A 19,230-nucleotide genomic window follows, 5' to 3' on the forward strand; every position below is an offset into this window, starting at 1 on the left:
GTATCGATCAGTAGTTATTTAATTGTATTCTTTGTTTCATTTTCCTTTATGCTTTATGTACATACCAATACACAAAACCATAGTAATCCTACAAATTGAAGTAATACTATTAGTGATGATATTCATCTATAATTATGATATTAAAATGACACCTTGGCAGTTAAAAACCCTGTTAGGTATGATTATGCCATTATAAATTGCAAAACACAAATTGCCCAAAACAGAGCTGCAAGACTTGTGTTACACTGCCCCAATAGAACGAACGCAGACAGCATGCATCATAAACTGTCATGGTTACCAGTAGAGAAAAGACTCACCTTAAGCACAGCGACATTCTTTAGTAACAGCATTTATTCTACTAAATCCGAGTTTTTATACTATCAAATTACCAAAAGCAGAGACGTTTACAGTCATTTCACTAGAACAGCAGGTGATGGCCAAATCATGTTACCTCACCCAAAGTCTAATGCCTTACAAAAGACGGTCATGTCTGGTGCCATCAATCATTGGAATATCTGTCAATCCTCTAACAAATCCTCATTCAAATACCATCTAAGAATACATTACTTAAGCAGCTGATCGATAGTCCATGTTGGTCATGTATGATTTTTCTTTTGTTCCTTTTCCCTAATGATGTGCCTTGAGGCTAAATGGTTGTGGAAGATGTGTATGAATGTGAAATGTATATATGTTTGGAAAATTTGAATGTTATTAGTGTAACACAAATATGATGTTGTATATAGTATGTATGTGATAAATTGATGTACTTGATTTCGGACCCCAGGAAGACTAGCTGGTGCCATTGGTATCAGCTAATGGGGATCCTTTTTAAATAAATAAACACAGACAAAAAGGGTTTCAATAGAAATACTTTGAGACTGTAAATGCAGGATTACTACAAAACCATATACACTGAGTAATAATATACAAATATTAGTTTAGAAAAAATATATGAATGATATTACATTTTAAACTGTAACAAAGACAAACAGGATTCAGCAGGAATACTCTGTAATAGTGATTTCTGAGAAGCTGCGCAATAAGCTTAAGGATTTTCATAAGGTTTTGTTTCAATTCAGCTTTATTGCCCTTTTTTTTTTTTTTTACGGCAGATGTTTTGCGGACCCAAGATGTGTGACCTGTCGGGTGCGCGCACTGTCAAAGACGCGTACGCGCAACATCCTGCTTTCTACTGCTCCCATCTGCAGAGAGACGGGTCGCCAAGCTCTCAGTCAGAGGATCCAGCTGTCACTCAACGAGACCCCCGAATACAGCCAGTGTCAGACGTGGATGTGCACGGCGGAAAAAGCCCGATAAATACGGAGACAAAGACAAAGACACACCTCTGGATGTAGGTGGACCTCCCAGCAGATCAACAGATCGGTAACTCCACTTGTCCACTCCTCTCCTGCAGAAGACGGACAAAGATGAGGGACAAAACCGGAGCCAACTGGCACATGTGAGCGATATTTTACTACTACATATGTCGAGCCCCGATATGCATTAACTAGCTCTCAGATCTGGTAGTAATTAGTCGATGCTTACTGCTCTTGCAGTGGAGGAGGTGCCAAAATGACCAGACTATTGTCTAGCATCGCTGTAACGGAATGGGCCCGCAGGAATTTTTGGCACCGGTTTTACGCAGCAGACCACATCGCTTAAATCGACGTATTACCTCGAAACGAAGACAGATAGTGAGGCTGGCATGGACAAAGAATGCTTACACACACCTCCGTAGTGATGCTATGAGATAAAAAGAGAGACATCAGTGAAACATCAGTGCTGGTTTCCTACAGAGTGTGGAGCAGATCATCATTGGAGATTCAAGTTTGGACATCACCAAAGTCCAAAATCCCCTCCCCAAAAAGAAAAAGGATCATCTTACATCTTACATCTTAAAGCATCTTCACAGACTCGCATAGCGGTAAGAATTTGTTTTTTAATTCCCAATATTGTGATGATTTGACATCTTTGTTTCTGAATGTGGCTCATTTCTAACCCAATGGAAGCCTCTGCATGGTGAAAATGAATGATGATGGGGGTCATGGACGCACCTTTTTGGCACCATAACGCACAGAAGACTGGTTGCAGTGCTTCTTTGTGGTTCATTTTTTATTTTAATTTGCAATGCACTGTCTGGAATTGGCAGCAGGGTTGCCTTTATGTTACTGTAAAATTAACATTATTATACTGTCGCTGAAATTTACAGCTTTGTACTGTTAATGAAAAATACAGTTTGAACTGGTTGTTTTGTATTAATTTCACAGTATTTTACAGTTAATTTACTGTTTAAAGATACATTATATATCTGTTTCTCACCTTTCTTTTACATTATCTTACTGATTTGTTTTAATGCACTATTTAGGTTGTATTTTTTACATACATTTTAATAAACATTATTTTTTGCCTAGATAAATAGACTTAGCAGGTTACAGACATAGGAATAGTCACACTAAATACAATTAAAGGCACTTGTTAGGAAAAAGGCTATAGTAGACTTGTTGACACTTTTCCCCAAATGTCTGTCTCTAGCTGGCTACAAGCACAGAATGTAAACCATAACATGTGAGTGAAGAACAATAAAGCTAATTCACTGATTTTACAATCATGTACAATGTACAAGCTTCACATGAGCAGATCAGGTCCCAGAATTAAAGAAATAGTGCATGAAACTGTTACTGATGATACTTTAGACAGTTGATCAGCAGTAAAGTGATGTTTTTTAAGAATGCATTATAGTTCAGTTAAAAAACAGTCTATGAACGTAATTTAACAGGTTTTCTTTTGTATTAACAGTAAAGCACTGTTTTTAGCAATAACAGGTTAATACTGTTGAAGTCCTGCTGTAAATTAACAGCAATTGTTTACAGTGTGGTTTTCTCTGTTTTTTTTTTGCATGTGTAACACGTTGATCGAGGCCAAGCTGTGAGCAACAAGAGAGCAACTTCTTTATACAAACGTGTTTTTTGGTGAAGCAGCTGCAAGCCAGCGCGTCTCATTGGCATAAGCTGTTAATTTGCAGTCCATATGCATGCCCATCAGTTTCAAATAAAATACTAATTTAGCCTTAAAAAAGCGATGCTTATCAAGTGTTTGAGACTGAACCACAGTGTCTCGTAGTCTTTTGTTCTCAATTTATTTCAGCAGGAGCATGGTGTAGATGGGCGGTGCAGGGATCTCTCCTCGGGATTTGGTTAAATCCTGCAGGAGCTGTTCAAATTAGTGGAAGTACATGCAGACTTTATAATGACGTTATTGGCAAACTCTTGAGAGTCATTAATAATGAATATATTTCACAAGTGTTTGAAAAGCTTTGCCTACGATGCATTTGTAGTTTTGTAGTGATTTGTATTGAACAGTGCTATAATTCAGCATGCAGTCTCACTCACTCACATTATCCAAAGCTACAGAGCTGAATTATTTAAAATAGGAGGACAAAAGGTGCTAATTGCAGCAGTAGTGCTTATTATAATAAAACCGGTTCTTTGCTTAACAGATTGTCTTAAACTAAAATAGCTGCCAAAAGATCACAATACCAAATTTCTAACAATCATTCCAGGTATTAACAATTGCGCAATGAAGCGTAAAATAATTTGCAGAGGGTTTGATTTATCTATGATGATGCCGTTATGGTGCTCCAGCTCTAAAAGCCTTTTACGTCTCTTACAGCTGAATGTGCCAACAATGGCTTTGACAGCCCCACACATAACCCCTTGATTCAGTGATCATCTCATCAATTTTTGAAGTCAATATATCAAAAGGAACACTCCCACCACTCAGAGCGGTTAACCTGGTCAGCACCCGGCATTATTCACAGTGATGAGGAACCGTTTCATTGTGCTGGAAGCCTTTGAAATATGCCACATTGGTTTCTGTGGGGAGCATTTGTCACCGCCACAGCAGCGAAGGCTCAAATATGAACCACCATAATGAGTTTCTCCCCTGTGCTTCAGAAAATCCGCTATACGTTAAGTCATTGTGATGGATTTGGGATTCTGCCATCTGAAGGAGCTGCTAGTGAACGATGCTCTCTACGTAACATATGGATGGATGCTATGCATTTATTCAGGATTTATTTTTTGGTAAGCTGCCAGTAGAATCATATATAGTATCTCCCTCCATTTGCCCTCCATCCCTTTTTTTTTATTTCCATCCAGTAAGTAAGGTTTTGGCATTTCACAGCCTTGCATATAGATTTAATGCACATTTTCTGTATGTGAAACTATTTCTGCGAGGCAGTCCATCTCTGTCGCCCGACACTCCTCCCACCTTGTTACCCCTGCATCCCCCAAAGACCATTATTTCACTCCCTGTGGATTGGAGGAGGAACTTGTACCAATATGGGAGAAGGGTGAAGTCGACCCCTGTGCACTCCGGCACTGAGAGAGAGAGATGAGGAGCAGATTCTGTGTGGCAGCCAGGAAATGCCCCATCACTTCAGTTAGTATCATGAGCAATGTGCTCCTGTCCTCTTTTCTTTTTAAAATATACAGCATTTTTCTGTATTATTACACTCTTGGAAAGAAAAACACGCCTGCTATCAAAAAACCCATGACTTGGCACATATAAGCAATAAATTGTGCATGGATGTTTATTAAATGATCAGAGGACGTCCTAGAAAAGTCTGAGAAATGTTACGTAGCCTTGTAAGTTCATTTAATAGTATATATAAAAACAGAACATTATGCAGCTGCATTTAAAAAAAAAAAAAAAGAGTCCATCCAAGAAAAGGCGTCCAAAAGTGTCTCTTTGATAAGTTGTGAATAGCATCAACAACAAAGCTGGCAATGCAGCACAGTCTTGACTTCAGTGTTGTCAAAAAATATCAAAGTATCGATACTGAATATCGGTTTCAATACTCATTTTCTACAGTATCGATACACGGGTACCAGCTGCGCTTTCTGCTCTCTCTTCTCTCCGACAGCAAGTTTATCTTTTAATACAAATCTAAAATTTTCTAGCCTCAATCTTGTAATTTTTCCCCGTGGTATCGAGGTATTGTATCGAAGTTAGAATTAAAGTATGAAATTTAGGGCTCATACTAAACAATTTTAGCTGCTAACAAGATACATGTAATGTGGAAAAATGACCAGTGGTGGAGGAAGTATTCACATCCTTTACTTAAATAAAAGTAGCAATACTGCAATATAAAATACAAATAATAAACCATAAAAAAATACACCATTACAATACTCCAAGTCCTGCCTTAAAAATGGCACTTAGGTAAAAATACACAAGTATTATTAGCAAAATGTACTAAAACTATCAAAAAAGGTCCCCTGTATTTGTTATACTACTATATATAATGATTTTGGATTTTTCATTACGGATACATTCAGTAAGTAGCATCTTACTCTTGTAGTTGGTCAAAGTTGAGATATGTTTCACTATTTTATATACGGTTGTGTAGTTTAATCTCTTAGGGCACCATATTTTATAAATTCATCATGTTCTTTGTTGGTAAAACCTCGATCTGAAAAGTAACTAAAGATGTCAAATAAATTGAGTGGAACAAAAAGTACAATATTTCCTCTGAATTGTAGCATGAAATGCAACGACAAGTACCTAAAATGTGTGTTTAAGTTAGTACTTGAGTAAATACACGTAGTTACATTCCGCCACTGTAAAGCGCACACTCAAAATCCTCAGCGTATTCGATCAAAATGATTTCATATCATGAAGGAATCTGTTTCCCTGTGAATCAGTCTAGGCCTGATGCAGAGCTCAATACAGACCTTTATTATACTTTGGCTTAAATACCATACTACTTAATTCTTAATGACTTGTGATAAAAGGAAAATCCATATTCCTCTTTCAAGTCACAGTTAAAAGCTAGAGTAATACTCCTGGGGGTTGTAATCGATAGATTAAATTAAAAATGGAGTAGCATCATGGTTTCAGCTTACATTTAACAACGTACACATGAATAGAAATAAAAGGGGTTCTTATTGCCACACAAACACAGAATTATACAGTTGATCTCATGTTTAATGTCATGTTAAACTGCAGTGTTTGTTCCAAACCAGTCGAGATAACATCTCCATGAAAGCTCTGCCACTCTCAGCCAGATGTGCATAATACAGTAAAATACAGTATTCACCAGCATCAGTCATAGATGATAGTTTTCAATCCTAAATTACCTCATTTCCACCATTAAAAATCGCTATAATCTCTAAATATCACCAGAATACTATGTGTATCAAATTCTCTACCTCTATGCTGTTATTTTAATGTTTTTTTTATGTTAATCACTTGCAATTAAATCAGGCATTTACAATTATCATAATTGTGGAGTGAAATGTCTGCGGGATGTGTTTAAGTCAATTACATGCTTTATAGGCAGCTATTTTGAATAATTGGAGTAATTCACTTCCTGTTTTTCCCAATTCTTCCCTTTAGAATGTGTGATGTGGAGCCAGTACAGTAAGAGGTAAATTTTATGCTTTTAGCCACTACATCAAAAACATACCCACTTCTATATGAGGAGCAGGTGTTCTGCAGCACAAACAGTCAACATGTTATACTACTGGCCAAAAAATAAAAAGTATATGTAAGTGGCTGCAGTTGAGAAAATCTGCAGAGATGATGGGAGATCGTTCACCGCTGCAGCCTCCCCTAACTGGCTTTGTGCGACATGAAATATCAAGGTATTATGTCTATATCTTGTTTAGCAGACGTGAGCGCGCTGCCAGCCTTAATCCTCAGAGTGCAGCACACAGAGGGAAAACTGTCTCTTTATGCCTGCCAACTAGTCTGGATTCCCTCCGCTTGACACTGTGTGTACTCTGCTCTGCATTTTCTGGTTGCCAGTTCCTGTAAGCGACATTAAAGTGGGAGCGGAGGGAAGGTGCGTCGCTCTCTTTGTAATTAACGGGCGATTAGGATAGTTAGAGGTCATCAAATGCACCCACTTTTACCACCTTAGTGAAGATTTTCCTCTTGGGAACTTTGGTACAACTGTACTGATGGGGGCATTTGAAAAGTACAGTATGGAAGTAATTTATGGATTTGGACGATGTGATGGAGGTATTTCTGGAAAGAGGAATGGTAATTTTCTGGGAGAATAGTTTCATCTAGAAGAATATCGTGAAATTTGTTCTGTAACATTGGTTTGAAAATAATTAATGAGGCTACTGAGATGTGTCTTTAGATAATTGTGAAGATTTAAATGAATTAATAATAATAAAAGTAATTAAATTCTCATTAAATTTAGAAATTATGAGCTTCACAGCGTGAAATAAAAAAAGATTTTGACCTTCATGCATTAGTCTTTGGTGAATCTGTATGTGGCAGATGATTGTAGTCTGAAGTACAAGAGAGAGCAAAACGCCTGGTATTTTAGGGGAGACTCCAGATATGAGAGAACGACGAGCAGGGGAGGGTTGTGTCGTGCTCTCTGTGACTCATGATGACTCCTCGGGAAAACGAGCCTCGCAGTCGGCCCTGACCCTTCGCTAAACAGGCGCGTGGCTAAACCAGTTGTGTCGGTGCACGTGACGCCACAGCAGATCTCTGAGTCTTTAACTTGCAAAAAATTGGAAGAGAAATGTTCCTGAATCCTGACCACCGTGATTCCTGTCATCCATGTAGTGCTGCTGCTGCTGCGTGTGATGCAACACGTGTGCACACATTGCAAAAGCAAAGGCTGCATGCTTCATTTTTATATTCTATTTGCACACATTTAAGATGTACTCAAAGTAAGAGCAGCAATTTAATTTATTTCCCATAATGCTGAAATAATTTGTTGATTAATTGATTGGTTTTTTTAACAGGAAATTAGTTGGCAACAATTTTGATAACCGATTAATTAATTTAACTTATTTATCAAGCGAAGTGCCAGTTTCAACTTCTTAAATGTGAGAATTTTCTGCTTTTATTCTGTTTTATTTCAATATAAATTTAATTATTTGGGGTTTTGGACTGTTGATCAGACAAAACGAGCAATTTAAAGACGCCACTTTGGATACTGAGAAGTCATGATTGTAATTTTTTTCACAATTTTCTGACATTTTAAAGATTAAACAATTAATAGATTAACTGAAAAAATAGTAGATTAATTGATAACGACAACAATCATTAGTTCCTAATTTACCACTGAAAAGTTTACCTTGATCATTTTAACACTTTCCTGCTATATCACATTAGAGTAGGGATGCACCGATCCGACTCTTTCAGTCCCGATAGCGATACCTGGGCTTTGGGTATCAGCCGATACCGAGTAGCGATCCGATACCAGTCTTTAATTAATAAGCTGTATGCCTCACTGTGTGGAAGTGACTGGGATCATTCATTTATGTGTAAGGAGAGGCTTGACTTAAACATTGCTTTCCTAACTTTGTAAAACAAAATGTAACATAAGTACATAGATATACATTTACTGAATTGTTATTTATTATTAAAATAATAAATCGTACACCAGCAACTTGGTAAAAAAAAATCTTCAAAATTAAACATTTTTAGTGCAACAAATTGGTCAAATCTTAAACAGCAATTAAAATTCCAGTATATAATATATATTGTATATAACATAGAATTTAATGGAATAGATCGGCTCCATTGTCACCTATATCCGATCCAGTATCAGTACATCCCTAATATTATAGATTAACAATTATTAGATGAATTGAAAAAAGAAAAAAAAAGACCAATTAATTGATAATGAAAAAAAATTGTTAGTTGCTAATTTACCACTGAAATAAGTTTACCTTGATCATTTTAATATAATTTTCCTGCCGTATTATGTGAAATGATCACAATGGAGCTCCAACTAACAATAACTTTCATTATAGTGTGACAACATTAACCACAAATAAGACAAATTCTGATCACATGTTCCCAGAGCCCAAAGTGAAATTGCCTATTTTGTCTGATCAATAGCCGACGAACTAAAACGTATAAATAATCTACAATGATATGAAACAGAGAAAAGCAGTAAATCCTCACTTGGAGAAGGTGTGAGCTGCAGAGAGAACAAGATAGAGACAGGCAGAGAGAACCCCACTGAGTGTGGATGAAATCAGATGTCACTTTCACCCAGCCTGTTCTCATGAAGAGATATGGGCAGTCTAGCAAATGAAAACAGTCGTGAGGCTCCTTCCCACCGGGAATGTCACTATAACATACAGGATCGGCTCAGACATACATACTGTGTGCCTGGAAACACACACACACACACACACACACACACACACACACACACACACACACACACACATGCCCACAGATGCACTGAGCCCTGCACATACAGAGATGTTTACGCTCCAGTCAGTGTTGAACATGCATATTCAAACTGATATGTCATACTCGTGAATCTGCGCAAGCTGACACATTTACATATGAGCGCGGCTGTCGTGGGCCGGGCTGTGATTCGGGGTGACAGGTCTTATGCCACTTCCCCCGGGTCACAGGAGGGGCGGAGTCACAACGTGACAGGAAGGAAGGCAGAGAGATGCCTTTCATTCACTGTCAGCCTCCAATGACACAACCTTGCTCTCTGTTTTAGTCACATTCCTGGGTTCAGTAGTGGTGAGGTAACTACTGCGTATTCATGTGACGCATATCTGTCGTTTCACTTTTATCTTGTGTTGTCAGAGTAGGTTAAAGCTGGGGTAGGCAACTTTGGAGATACCAGCAAGAGTAAGCTAGATTGAACAACCTGTTTTCATGCCAAAGTGTGTAATATACCCACCTGTCCACCAGAGGATAGCGTCTCGGCGTCACATTTTGTCTCGCCGAGGCGTGAACATTGCACGTGTGTATGGAGGTGCAGTACAAGCATGGGGCAACAAAACCACGCACTTAGGTTTAGGCAACAAAATCATGTAGTTAGGTTTAGGAAACCCTTCATGGTTGGCCTTAAAATAATCACGTAAACTAAGTACAATAAATACGGAAACAACGTAACATAAGTACGAAAAATATGTCACAAACGTCACTAACGTGACTTACAAAACAAAACACTCAAAACAAAAATCATATCACATCCATAAAGAATCAGTAGTATATAGCTGTTAAATAATAATAATATATGTATTTTTGTTTTTAACGTACTGGTATTGGTACTCGGTACTGGCCGATACAGATGTTGTGTATGTTTCTCTACTAATCATTATTGAAAATTTGCACCGCAACTGACATTTTAATTATCAATTAACCGGCTGATTATTTTCTCTTAGTTGATGTAGTTGAAATATTTGAAAATGCCCATCATGTTTTCCCAGAGCCTTCAGGATGAGGATGACGGATTCAAACTACTTCTTTTATTCAACCTACAGCAACGATTTTCAATTAACTGAGAAAGGAATCCTTCCGTTCTCAGTTGAAAAATGACTTGTAAATTGATTACTTTACTGATGTCACCAAACATTTAGCAGCATTGGGAAACATTACCATCGGTCATATCCTGTTCAGATATTGAATTGAGTTGAATAGTGGTGATGTGGCTACAGTTTTGTTTATACGAATTGTGCCTTAAAAGCATTGTGTTATACTGTAACTTGGCACAATACCAGCTGGAAAGAAATTTGCAGCGGCAGCCTGTTGCACCGTAGACAGTAAACATACTGAACTGTTCTGTTCAATATAAACAAGAAACGCATCACTTCTTGTGCAGAACTTCACCATCAGAAGTTAAACTAAATACTTCATTACATCCTGTAGGAGTCAACAACAATATTGGTAAAACCTTAAAAGCTAATATTTTAACATTAAAAAGTCATCATAGAAATTGAATCGCTTGCATGACCAAAGATAAAAACATTGCATTACAAGCAGAAGTGTTCTAAGCATGATGTACTTAAGGTATCACAAGTAAAGGTACTCATTATGCAGCAGAATAGCCCCTGTGAGTGATACATTATTACATATTATATTATTGGATTATTATTGCCATATTATTAACACATAAGAAATATTTAAATGTTGTAGCTGGTCAAAAGAGAACTAATTTAAACTATTTTGCAAACGTTGGACACTTTAATTCTTAACAATGTACCATGTTAACTGTAAACTGTGAAAACGCTAATGGTCTATCTAAAGCGAGTGTTTGATTTGTCCGTTCTGTATGTAGATATAAACATTTCATTATAAGGTAACGAAAACAACGATTTCTATACACTAAAGAAAACATACTTATTAATAATATTATATTCCATTTCTGCCAATAGATCCCCCTAAATGTTCCACACTGTTCCTTTATTATACCCCAGAGATTGAATAACTTGCAGTGGGTCAACCTGCCAGAGCTGATAAACCCATCAAAACTTTATTAGTCAGAGTTTTGATGTCAGAGAGGTTTAAATGGTGTTGAACAGACAAGAACAACACCCTGAGGGAAGCACTTATTACGTGTGTTATTTGAGATATTTTTAGATGACACAATAAAAAATTTGCTCCAGGCCCCAACATGCATTTACTGGTTTCAACTTTCCGAAACCCAGCAGTCAAACTTTTCACAGTGTTGGCCATGTGACTTTGTGTAATCCTCTGAAACACTATCAACATAAGTGCAGTGAAGGAGGCTGCAGAGATCTCATTAGAACACACAGAGTCACCTTCATTATCTGAGCAAACGCACACCGGAGTGATCAGCAGAGGATCCATGTGGGAGATCTGTGCCACAGCGCTGCACACGGCGGACGGCACGCGCTGAGCCGTCCACGAGCACCTCACGCCTGATTGGCCCAGCTGGGGCAGCTATGGTCGGGCGACGTCCCGCTCGCTTTCTGTCACTGGCGGAACAGCAGAGCAGCCAGGTTCACGGAACGAGGCAGACGCACTGTCACCGCCTTGCTGCCACACTCCGCCACACACTGAGGCACACACACAAATGCACTAGAACAGGAAGCTGGACCACAGAGCAAAGAAAACCGATCATGTGAAATGTAATTCTGGATAGAAACAGTTTTGCTGGACTTTAGTAGTAATGAGTCACCATAACAAATGCACACATTACTCCCATTTCATGAGTGCTGTGTCAGCTGTTGCAGCCTCTTCCCCCTCCCTGCCACTGCTTGCAATACTGCAAAAGGTCACGACCTCCATGAGGTCACAAAGCTAATTGTTTAGCTCATGATAAACACATAGGAGTGTGAGTATGTTTTCCAGTATATTTGTTGTTTTTAGGTTGTACAATTTGTTTGCTAATACAAATATTGAGTCACGTTAGCATCTAAACCCAGCAGCTTAGTCTCTGTCTTGAATGTGCAGTGTTTTGAAACGGTTTATTCTCATGCGAGCCAGCATGAGTGGTGGCTCTTTAAAATGTCGCGGAGAATAATTTCACTCAATTGAGCAAATACAAGGGGTGACACTAATAAAAAGCTAGAAAGAGACAGCTAGCACAAGGGTTATTTTTAGCCGCTGTTCCATATACAACATGTTCCTGCAGACACTAAGATGCTCCGGGGTCATGTTCAGTGTTTATGCTGTCTCTTATGGAAACCTCATACCTTCGACTAGATCTAACTGCAGATTTACTGGAGCCTTGGGAATAACTATAGAGTGGTCTTTGAGGATATGTCGCAGGCAGAGTCTGGATTACGGTTAGATCGAGATTTTTAAAAATCCACAAATACCTATACATACATTCATGAGCTCATATTTGACCAAAATGATCACCATCACAGGCGTTATTGCTCTAATAAGAGATAATTTTCTGACATATTTATAATAGTGTTTTATAGTTTGTGTGTCTCAGATGGTTCAGTAATGACAGAAGGTCTGTCTGTCCTTGAATATCCATCATTTTAACTTTAAGAAAGTATGTTTTATTCCAAACAAACGGGTACTTTCTGAAGGATAGTTGGTGACTAAATAATGAGCTGACACGATTAATCAATAAGTTGATCAGTTAAAGGACCAGTGTGTAACAATTAGGGGGATCTACTGGCATAAATTGAATATAATATTAATAAGTATGTTTTCTTTGGTGAATAATCACCTTGAAATAAGAATTGTTGTGTTTTTGTTACCTCGTAATGAGTCGTTTATATTTACATAGGGAGCGGGTCCTCTCCACAGAGTCCACCGTGTTGCTCTGCCATGTCTCTACAGTAGCCCAGAACGGACAAACCAAACACTGTTAACTTCTCCTGCTTGGGCCGGAGTTGATAATGTTACTTGCTCCCGTCGCCGCCGCTCTCTCTCGCGCTTCACTATCACTTCCCACATACACACACACACTCTACACACTGGCTCTGCTCTGAATGGCTCTAGAAAGGGTCATTCACGTTTTCGCGTCAGCCACCGTAGCTCACCAACACGCTTGGCAAACGTGAGAGGCTTCAGTTGGTTGTAATCTCCTCACCTCACCCATAGATACCACCAGATCCTACACACTGGACCTTTGATAGAAACAATATTAATCGACAGAATATCTGTTTATCGTTTCTCATTTTTAAGCAAAACTCACTGATTCCAGCTTCACAAAAGTGAGGATACGATGTTTTTCTTTGTCATATGTGAAAGTAAACTAATATCTTTTATCTTTTGACATTTTAAAGACAAAATGAACAAAAGAACAATAAAGAAAATAAAAGATTAATTGATGTGGGGAACAATATTTGCAGCCCTTGTTTACCATTCAAATAAGTTTATCCTGATGAATGTTTTACTTTGAAACTGAACTCCTCTGCTATATCCTGTGAACTGATCACGTTAGGATTCTAAATAGTAATTTCTTTAATTATTTAGTAATGATTTATTTTTGCATTAATAAAAAACAACAACAAACGGCCAACATGAGTTCCCAGAGCCTAAAAAGGATGTCTGCAAATTTTCTATTTTATTTGAACAACTGTCAAAAAACTGCGATGTTTGAATTATTTACAAAGATATGAAACAGAGACGAGAGAGAGACAGCACACCCTTTTCATCTTCTTCTGAGAAAGTACAAGCAGCACGTACATGAATAATGTGAGCAAAAGGTAGAGATGGAAAAAAGAGAAGCCCACTGAATGTGGATAATATCGATGAATTGAGAAAATAATCAGCACACTATTCAAAAAAGGAAATAATTGTTAGCTTCAGTCCTAAATTTCTTACGGAGATAGTGATGCCAAGCCTGACACTGACTTGATTATTAAAATATTTACAACATATATAGGAAATCTCTTGCTCTCTTGTTGTTAGGTTGATTTGATTGTGATGTATTTTCATAATTAAATGACACTGTAATACAGAAGTTGCTGATGCTTGCAGTGAATTGAGGAAATCCCCCTACTGTACACACAACAGTCAGCTTCCTCCTGCCTCCACTTTTTTTTTGGGCAACAACACACCAAAGCAGCGACTCCTATTGCTTTTTTCTCTTTCCTGTTACATCACCAACACGTGATGTGTTTCCCAGGACAGTCCTGTCGTGTCCTCTGTCTCTGCTCCTGGAGTCATGTTTAAACAAAGTAACATTCATACATGAGTGGGTTTCCATGGCCACAAGGCCTCAGGATCATCAGAGCCGCGGCCCACCATGGTGTGATGGGTAGGAAAAAGCCCAAAGGCGCCCACAGATGCTCTCGTGCTACTAGTGTGCCTTGGTGATAGCCTTACGGGCTAACACTTTGAGACTCCATGTCTAAAACAACAAAAAAAAGCGGGGAAAAAAAGATTCACTTGACAGAAAATGCTTAAGGCCTAACTTTAAATAGCTCTGTGCTGTTTCTATTCTTTTCCCTCTGTGCTGTTTATTATTGGTTTGGGCCTCTGCTGCACGTGACCGTCTTGTCTTGAATGCAGTTTTAAGGAGTCGAGGGAACCGAGCCTCTCTCTTAAAGAAGCCTTAAGACAGATCGTTTACATAAAGAACGTGTTTGTTCTGAGAATGATAATGACTTAGTGATTGTACGTGCAGGCCGTAGGGGAGAGCAGCAGCAGCTTCCTCTGCTGGCACAGTGTGTTTGTCTCTGGATCTCATCACTGCTCCCGTCTCTGGGCTGGCGTGGGAGCACAGGAGCAGTCGTGACCCCCTCAGCTTCAGTTCACCTATCTGTCTAACCCTCAGGGCAGACACACACATGATAGTTTATTCTTATTCGCTTTATCCTGTAATCCTTAAAATATCAGATTTGGCGACTCACGTGGTTACCCAGCAATCCTTGCTTAATAGCTACTACAACAAACCAGTGGCGTTGCGTAGCATTGCACTACTATGCGGAGAAAACAGAGAAAATCAGGTGGGCCTTGCCCGTCCAAGACCAATCATAGGCTACTTAATAGGTTCTGAAACGCACATGTTAACCAAAATAGGCCATTACAACTATACTTGCCTGAATGCACCACAGTGTAATCATAAAAGCCTTATACATCATCATCAGAGGTAATGTTACAGGCACCCGACATGTATACATGCATACTGTACGTCGTGTATATAAAGCAACCTGTTACATTAATAATTCAATATTTATTCCAGCATATTTTCACTCTGCACCATTGCACTACTATATTACTGCTACAATTTACAGAAACAGCCTCACAAATTGTATGTTGTGTGTGTGTTTGTGTTTGTATACTGTATACTGTATTAGGGCTGTCAATCGATTAAAATAGTTAATCGTGATTAATCGCACATTTTTTATCTGTTCAAAATGTACCTTAAAGGGAGATTTGTCAAGTATTTAATACTCCTATTAACATGGGAGTGGGCAAATATGCTTGCTTTATACACATTTATGTATATATTTATTATTAGAAATCAATTAACAACACAAAACAATGACAGATATTGTCCAGAAACCCTCACAGGTACTGCATTTAGCATAAAACAATATGCTCAAATCATAACACAGCAAACTCAAGCCCAACAGGCAACAACAGCTGTCAGAGTGTCAGTGTGCTGACTTGACTATGACTTGCCCCAAACTACATGTGATTATCATAAAGTGGGCATGTCTGTAAAGAGGAGACTCGTGGGTACCCATAGAACCCATTTACATTCACATATCTTGAGATCAGAGGTCAAGGGACCCCTTTGAAAATGGCCATGATAGTTTTTCCTCGCCAAAATTTAGCATACGTTTGAAGCGTTATTTAAGCTCCTTTGTGACAAGCTAGTATGACATGGTTGGTAACAATGGATTCCTTAGGTCTAGTTTCATATGATGCCAGTAGGTTCACTCTAGCTTTAAAACTGAGCCACAACCTCCAGAAATCTTCTTTCTTTACTCTTGTTCAACTTTGTCAAACCTTGTTTTTAGCTGCATTTCTATTTCTGTATGTACAATGGGAGCCAAATAACCAAAGTCAAATTCCTGGTATCCTATGTGTGTGGGCCTACTCATACCTGGTCAATCAAGCGGATTCTGATCCAACAAGACAAACCTTAACAGCAGCATGGCACGGCGCGGCCACATAGTCACACAGCATCATGAATCAAGTGTATGGATAGAGCATCTACATTAACGTTAAAAAATACACTTTAACATAGCCTGGCACGGCGGCCACATATTCACACACACAGCTGGCAACAAGATCAGCATACCAGCCAATTGTACACCCAACAAAAACTACACCCAATAAACAATAACATTGAAATAGGCCACTACAGTCCATAAATGAGCTTACTTTTGATGATGACTTGAGGAAGAGTTGAGGAGACGACAGGGCCTGGTGTTGAACACTGAAATGGAGAACAGAGACAAAGAGTTCAGTCTGATATGATGACCTGATGCCACTTTTTATCCAAACAATAGTTGAAAAGAGTCTTTCAACAGTGCAGCCTGTGATGCGTAACGAATATGGAAGTTTTTATTGGACTTTATTAGTTGTAATCCAAAGAAGACATTCCACAAATGTACCATGATTTCCAAATATTTCACTATCCACAAACATGTATTTTTGTATTTGTGTTGTGTAAAGTCACATCCACAAAAATACAGGGCGATCTGCAAATGTGCAAATATCATTCCACGTGTAAAAATGGATGCACAAATGCGCATATATATCACTTTACATGTAAACCTATAACATTTTTATGTGGAATTAAAATACGCATTTACAGAGTAAGTTATGCGTATTTGCAAATCGCCCTTTATTTTTGTGGATGTGACTTTACACAACACAAATACAAAGATACGTTGTGGGTAGAGAAATATTTGCAGATCATGTTACATATTTGTGAATTGTCTTCTGTGGATTACAACTATTATCTACAGATCTGCTGCGGTACCAATCGGGCAAACAGGAGGGAAGCTACAAATGTCATGTGGCCCACAAATGCACAGGAAGCGATCTGCAAATGCGAAATAGATGCACAAATGTGTAGATATCACTTTACATGTAAACCTTAAAATACGTATTTACAGAGTAAGTTATGCGTATTTGCAAATTGCCCTGTATTTTTGTGGATGTGACTTTACACAACACAAATACAAAAATACATGTTTGTGGATAGTGAAATATTTGCAGATCATGGTACACATTTGTGGAATGTCTTCTGTGGATTACACCTAATAAAGTCCAATAAAAACGTTCATAGACGAGAAGGGCCACATATGTGTCTTTATTACTTGGCACTTATTGAGAATAAAGTGGTGCAGGAGAAGGTCTTGGTTGAGAATGATGGCTGAACTTTTTCTTCCTCCTGCTCCTCAGAGGACTATTTATTTAAAATTGATAAAGTAAAATTCAAGGCTTTCTCACCAGGTCATTTAAACAGCGCTGACTGCCACTGACTGGATGATCCAGCAACAAATGAAGCCTTCTGATTGGATGGATCGAGGCGCACCTTGGTCCACCCACAGCTGCAACAAGCGCTCCTTGAGCAGCTAGTAGTTTGTCAGAAATACTGCAGAAGTGCCACAGGTGTATCTGTTTACAGAGCAGTCAAACAGACGAATGTTTTACGATACGATACAACTTTATTGTCAGTTTGCACTGAAATTCAAATTGCATCCATAGGCAGCTCAGTTTGAGAAAAAGTACACATACAATAGACATACTGTTACCATAGACAGACAGGCAAGTAAGACCCATCAGACAAAAACAAAACACATCAACATTATTCATACATAACTCATTACAAAATCACCATCTGTCCTCTGGATTTACATGTCTTCAGCAGCACATTCATTATTATTTAGCAACAAGATGGACTGATGGACAAAAGCTTTCTTTAGCCTGATGCGGTTAAATGTCGGGACTCTAAATCGCCTCTTGGAGGGCAGAAGTTGATATTCCCCATTTACAATTTACCATTTTAATAAAGAACTAGATAAGAAAAGTAAAGCAACGCTGGTAACCTTGTTGAGGAATTGGAGGTGTGCAGCTCTTCACCTGACAGCTCACCTTCTTGCTCCATTACTTCCTTGCAAAAAAAACAACAAAAAAAACTGATCCGATGACCAAAAAGAAATGCGAAAAGTGACGGTTTTTGGATGCATTTTTGATAACCCACCGTGCAAACGGTGACAAGTGCATTGCGTTTCTTATGCGTCAAAATTCACCTTGTGTTTCATTAATTTCTTTTATTTTTATTTCTTTATAAATCTGTGTGTAAGCTACACAACATGGCTGAAGTCAAAGGAACAAAGCAGATGGCAGTATAGTTACAGGATCTCCCTCTCGTTAGGGTGAAGTGGTCTCACTTGAAGGGGGGCGTGTCCTCTCAGGTAGGAGCGCTCGTGCTGTCCTCCCTGTCTCAGGTGTGATCATGTGATTTCTTCATGGGGACTACTGACACTTGATCACTGAATGTAAATACACTGAATGGCTACAAATAGGGCTGGAATTTAATTTAATTTAATTTAATTATTATTGTGTCATGCATAAATAATATGCCCAGCCCATCATTATTTAGAAAATAAAGAAAAGACAAAGACAAACCAGAGTAGCAGCATAAATTACAAACACTACTAAACAAATAAACCATCCTGACCTTTTTTTCCAAGCTTGAGAAACAATTTATAAGCATTCAAATTAAATAGCAATTCCATCCGAGCATCAAAAAATGTCTGGATTTTGAACATACATTTCATTTAAAATAGATATTCTTAACTCATCACAGTATGGACAATACAAAAGAAAATGTGATTCATTTTCAACTTCTTCTAACTCGCATAATTCACACAGCCTGTTGTCTTCCTGGATGTTTTTAAATCTGCCAACTTCAGAAGCCAGAGGAAGGATTCCTGTCCTCAGCTGTGCAACTAAAGACCTTTGGCTCCTCGATACATTATACAGTAGAACATAACATTCAGTGCCATAATTGTGCTTGTTTTGAATTTGAATATTTGTTCG

The 19,230-nt window shown here is 38.4% G+C and overlaps 1 protein-coding gene across 2 annotated transcripts in view; it reads left to right on the plus strand.

Moving 5' to 3' along the window:
• Positions 1-1,401: 1,401 nt before the first annotated feature.
• The window catches only part of gjc1 (gap junction protein gamma 1), a 53,230-nt gene continuing 35,401 nt past the window's right edge, over positions 1,402-19,230 (plus strand). Inside the window, exons 1-2 of one of the 2 annotated variants that reach the window (XM_074656276.1) lie at positions 1,402-1,924; positions 6,400-6,430. The gene's annotated coding sequence lies outside the window, so the exon portion shown is untranslated. The remainder of the gene's footprint in view (positions 1,925-6,399; positions 6,431-19,230) is intronic. The other variant, XM_074656274.1, reaches the window with a different exon arrangement.

This window comes from Sebastes fasciatus, chromosome 13, assembly GCF_043250625.1.
Source record: "Sebastes fasciatus isolate fSebFas1 chromosome 13, fSebFas1.pri, whole genome shotgun sequence".
In the NCBI taxonomy this organism is placed as follows: domain Eukaryota; kingdom Metazoa; phylum Chordata; class Actinopteri; order Perciformes; family Sebastidae; genus Sebastes; species Sebastes fasciatus.